Consider the following 6,000-nt stretch of genomic DNA (forward strand, 5'->3'; position numbering starts at 1 on the left):
CTCTGCGCACCCATCTAAAGCGGGTGCTCTTGGGATGTGTCCGGTTACAAGGAGCTCTCAGTCTAAAAGGGTAAGTCAAGAAGCACATTAACAGAGTTGATGGAAAGAGATGTGTCAGAGCTCCATATAGGTAGAAAGCTGCATAACTGGATGTCTTAAGGCAAAAGTGTGTTTGGGTCTGGTCCCATACAGGTCAGCACATGTTCTCACAAACTCTAACTTTACTTCCAGAAACAAAACGTTGGTAATGATGGAAAAGGAAGTGTGATATGTAAGCGGGTTGATCTAGTTATTTAATAAACATTTATAATGCATGCCAGGCATAGGCATGATGATCTGGACAGCTAAAAAAAAAAAAAAATATATATATATATATACATATATATATATAGAAAAAATTAGCCGGGCATGGTGGCGCATGCCTGTAGTCCCAGCTACTCGGGAGGCTGAGGCAGGAGGATTGCTTGAGCCCAGGAGTCTGAGGTTGCTGTGAGCTAGGCTGACGCCACGGCACTCTAGCCCGGGCAACACAGTGAGACTCTGTCTCAAAAAAAAAAAAAAAACACATTAATATATTTAACCTGTATAACTTCCCTTTCAGATATATGTTATTATTATCTCTAGTTTTATAAGGAGTAAACTGAGGCACAAAAGTGTTTGCTCGTAAACCCACACCCCCAGCTAGCAAGCGGTGGGGCTGGGATTTGGATCCAGGCAGGCTGGCTCTGGAGTCTTTCCTCTTAACCACAGCCCTGTCTGGTCATCCAACCTATAGTAAGTGCCTGGCACATGCAGGGCACTTCTCTGGGTGGCCTCAGACCCACACAGTTCTCCCCCTTTTCTTTCTTGTAGTTCTCAAGAATAACTACAGAATGAGCTGGAAATGAAACATCCTGAGATAAAATGGGAGCTGGTCAAAAGAGCCCAGGCACCATTCCAGCCCCCCAAACAAGATGCCCTTCAACACTTTAGCACAGCATGTCACATTCCCTCAAGGTATAAAACTCAAGGTGGGCCACTTTCCAGGGTTCCTCATCTGTGGTGCAAGTGGGGCATGCACAGTGGAGACCCCACCTGCCCTGAGTGGCTTTCTGTGCCTTGGTGGGAGCAGCTCACGATGTATCCTAGGCTTCTGTTGTTGCTCACGCCTATCTGTAAGTAATAAATCTGCTCCATGTAACTTGCTGTTCCATCTCACTGTATCCAGACTTGTTGGTAATTGGTGCACAGGACCCCTGCTTCACACCATGTGTTAACACTGTGGTACGTGCTGAAGCCAGAACAGCAAGTAAAACACACAAGGTTTCTGCCCTCCTGGAGTCCACACTCCAGCACGAGTTGATACTAATCATAGACGGGTCCATGAGCCTGAACAAGACTAGAAAGCTGCACTGCTTGCTGTCCCTTTTCCCTTGCCATGACAGTCTCCCTCCACCATCACACAGACTTAAGCACCTGATGACCAATGCTCGGAAGATACCCCAAACCTCTCAGCCCCGAGACACAGCAGACAGCTGCTGCCACAACCTCCATGCTTGGCGTTGCACCCTGCAGTTAAAACTACCCAACCCACCAGAGCAACTCCCAGGCACACAGTGGGCTCTCACTAAAGCTCACCTGAAGCCGCCAGCATGCCTGTGCAGAAAAGGCTTCCAGGTGGCAGTGCAGCTGGAAAGAGACTGGGGAACATGTCCTGAAGCTGCATTCGTCAAGGACACTGTTTCGACAGAGGTATTATGCTTATTTGGCTTATTTTGGGAGGGCTGTTGAAGATTATTAGGGTTGTGGGGTTAAGTCCCTCGAGGTCCCCTTTGATAAATACTTAACTGTCAATTAGTTGACTGTTGAACATCAGAACCAATGGTACTCCTCAGATTGGAAAGTAGGAAGGACATGGTTTGTGGGAAAAGAGCAGGGAGGGACTTCTCTGGGGACTACTAAGTGACATATTGGCAACCCAGGGGTAGGAGAGAGACCATTTGTCAGAGCAGTCACGTCTCTTCTGCACCTGCCGCTTTGATGGACAGTGAATCTTAATCCATGTCAATAAATTCTTCCTGTCCCTGGTGACATGTCTAAGATGCTTCATTTAGGCACCGAATCGATGTGCTTGGGTTAACTTATCCCTATCACAGACCCTCTACTCCCACCCCAGGCTAAATTTGCTCTAGAAATAAATCATGAGTAAGTCACAAAGCACTTACCAGCTTCAGACCACTTAGCGAGTCACCTTCCTGAGAAGAGTGAGCACAGGATATTCCTACACCTATTGACTGTCAGAGCTAGAGGGAGCTTTAGAGCTAATTTAGCTTATTTCATCAAGTTTACTGAAAAATCAAGCTCCGAAGACTTCAGGTGGTTCATTCAGGCAGTTCAGAGCAGAGCAAGAGCTGAGCCTTGTCCCAAGAGGCCAGCTCACCTCCACCTGTCCTTCTTGGTCCTGCTTCCATGGAATGAAAGCATCAGACAGGACAGATGAGGTAATTTGTACCAAGGATATTTTGTTCATGAATCACAGTGACCAGAACTGGAGGCAGCCAGGGACAGGACAGGTCCAAAGTATCCATAAATCCTCCAGTCTCTTTAAATAAATTTAACCCTTTAAACACTTCATACCTTTAAACGAAAAAATCTTTCCCCTCCTTCCTTGCTAGTGCAAAACTCCAACCCCTTCCTCAGATTTTCCCCACCAAAAAAGAAGTAGTGAGACCAAAATTGGCTACACTTCAAATGACTATTAACTTTTTTTGTTTGTGGTTACTCATTGGGAAATAAAATTATCTCAGGAGGTGGGTGGTGTGAAGGATTCCCTGGGTCAACTGGAGTTGGACGGCGTATGCAGTTTACTCTCTAACGAGTCTTCGTTTCTCCTCGGCCAAACTCTATCCATGACGAATAGTAAGAATCACTACTTTTCTGTTCACTTGCACTCCTTCCTCTGAAACTACTGCCTGAACGACTCTATTTCTATGAATTAACTCTGTCTTCTCTAATGCAGTGAGTCCCTGCTCTAATCAGCACGTCTGGTCAGTACAGGTCTGTACTCGTCCCACTGTCTCCGGCTGCCTCTTAGACCACGTCACCTTGGAGCCTTCTGCCATTCCTGCATTGACCAACTGCCTGACTAGATAAGCAATTATCCAAGGTCTTAGAGGCTATTCAGATTTTCTAGGCAACAACGTTAGTCCCCACAGAGATTTCTCATGGCCATGGTGTTAAAGAGTCAAAATAACACACAATCTGGACAAATCCAGATCACGGCATAGCAGCATCTTTCTAAATGCTAACAAATATTACAGTATTATAAGTGATTGTATATACGCAATAGTCATTAATTGGATATTTTGGTGTCTGACCTGGAATTTTTCATTTGTAATATGAAATTATTAAATTGACCTGCCTTACAAGAAATGTTAAAGTCTGGTAGTAACGATTGCAAAGTTGCCTTAAATAATGAATTACCCCATGAACAGAATGTTAATTAACAAGAGGAAAAATATGCAGGGTAAGTTGTACGCTTAATGTTTAAAAAAAAAAATTGTTCTTAATTCTTGAAATGAACAAAGTTCATGATTTTCCTTAATGACAAGGTGATTTCAGATGAGCATATAAATTCAGTCAAAATGAATTTTAATTAAGAAGAAAAATGCCCGCTGTGATCATTAGCATGTGACTGCCATTGTGAAGAAAAATGAGTACCTTCAAATTTTATTCTTTGAAATTAAATCAAGCTGTAATCCAAACTAATCTGAATTAACCCAGAAATAAGTTAAGTTGCCAGAGATTCAATGAGAGTGTATCATTCCCCATGTCTACTGATGACCATTTTGTAAGGTCTAAATTTCAATGCTTTTTAACTCTTAAAAAAAGAAATTAAAATGAAATTGCATAATAATAATAATATTTAATTAATTATAATTAAAAACCATGTATCCCTCTATAGTTTATAAACAAAGAGTTATATTTGCTTAAAGTAAAAAAGACTTATTACAGGAATCATTGGCACTTTCTTATTTTTTAGTATATCTGTCATTGGATGAAAAATCAAGCCAGCGTTTCAAAATTCTGAAAGTGTTTGTGGTAATTCTGCCATGGCATAATGGGGCTCACCTTTCCTTTAGGACTGGAAGAAGTATCTTAAAGATGGTAGAGGAATTAGTTGTAGATATTGATTTTGTCCTTGGCATTTTCAAGGAGGTAAAGATGAAAAGAAAGTGAAGGTAATGCTACTTCCTGGGACCCCCAAAACTGGATTGTTTTGCCTGCCTTCTACCTTATGGGTACCAAAGTCACCCTAACAATAAAACATTCTCCTTGAGTTTTTAAATGAGATATTTAATTTCCAGTATAACATCAACTTCCACAAAAAAGTCAGGTAAAGAAGTCATATTCATTTCAATTTTGCAAATCAAATGCAGGCACTATAAACCCCAAAGGAAATTCTGACTCAAGAACTCAGGACTTCTTCATTCCATGTGCTCACCAAGAAACAACCATAATAGCAACAGCAATTGTTCAAATTTCATTTAAAACTAATGAAAGAGCCTACTTATGTAAAAACACTGCTTTCTATATGATTTTTGAGAAACAATATTGCCTCTGATATATTCATTTAGGGAGCACACTGACTTGGCAGAAACTCAATCCACCTACTGCTAAAATAAATAGGTCTCGTCCACAGACTGAAGGAGTCAAATGGTTGAGGGACAAAGATAAATACTATTACAATGTTACCCATAAAGCTATTTTCCTTCAAGAAGCTTCATGCATTATTTCTGTTGCCTTTTGCCATTGGGATTTGCAAATTAACTCATCATTCTTTTAACTTAGTGGCTAGAATAAAATCTATCTCCCAGCACTTATAGGCAGCTTAAAGAATTAAATCACATCTCATCCTGTTATACCTAATAAAGCTTAATTTTAGCCATATTGTGACTCTCTTGGCAAAGTACCGTGCAATACAACTTGGCAGGAGGATGCGTGTGTATGTATGGCAGATTTAATATCTAAAAATAATTCCTGCAATTAGAAATAATTACGTGAAATTTGGCCACATATCAAAAAGTTTTCCAAATTTCATTCATTTCATATAGCCAATTAGAAAATGAATAGCAACTAGTGATTTTCCTAATGACACAGACTAACAACACTATAGACAAAATGGAAAAATATTCTTCAGAAGGGAAAGGATAGCAAAATAAGTGAAGTATGCATACAATTCTAGAAAGCAATCAGAATCAATACTAACACTCACATAATTATGGAAAAAGTACAGTAGACTTCAGTCCTATATTCAGCTGTTTCTATTATCATATGTTCTCTCCTTTGTTCCTTTATGGAAAATTTTTTTTTTTTCTGATTGTTTCTTAGACTTTTAGCTCAGAGCTGAAAGGAGGGTATGGAGGAGATGGAATGAACAACTGTTCTAAGTGGCATCTTTTACACTTCATAGAGTTAAAAGTACCATGATTGAGGAGACAGAAGGGAAAGGAGGTAAGGGAGAGATGGGAAAGTGGTCAGGCAAAGAGAAAAAGTGAAAAGGCAGAGAGGCGGGTAAAATAATTATCTCCAGAGATGTCAAGGGCAGAAATGTACAACGTCAGGGAAGTGCAGCTTTCAAAACGGCATTATATTAGTCCAACAGTCCTCCTCATACTCAGCACTTTGCAACCCGGAGTTCATTTTTCCACAGAAACAATGACAACAGCTAAATGAGAGCAAGTGTTCCCAGGAATGACCGCAAATGCCTATTTAACAGACTAATGTTGGTGATAATGGCTAATACCCATTAAAACCCCACTTGGTTCTACACACTGTGCTAACTCCTTGAATGTGATTTTTCATTTAATCATTACAGTCGCTCTGACGTAGGTACAATTATCATTCCCATTTTATAGATGAGGTAACTGAGGGTAAATTACTTGCTTCAAATGACAAGGCTAATAAATGATAAATTTGGGGCATCTTAAAAGCCCATATTCTTTAATATTACTTTACACA

The 6,000-nt window shown here is 40.4% G+C and overlaps 1 protein-coding gene across 1 annotated transcript in view; it reads right to left on the reverse strand.

The window, feature by feature from the left end:
* The window catches only part of THSD7B (thrombospondin, type I, domain containing 7B), a 720,444-nt gene that overhangs the window by 627,715 nt on the left and 86,729 nt on the right, over positions 1-6,000 (reverse strand). The window lies entirely within an intron of this gene.

This window comes from Propithecus coquereli, unplaced genomic scaffold (assembly GCF_000956105.1).
Source record: "Propithecus coquereli isolate 6110/MARCELLA unplaced genomic scaffold, Pcoq_1.0 Scaffold33, whole genome shotgun sequence".
Taxonomy (NCBI): domain Eukaryota; kingdom Metazoa; phylum Chordata; class Mammalia; order Primates; family Indriidae; genus Propithecus; species Propithecus coquereli.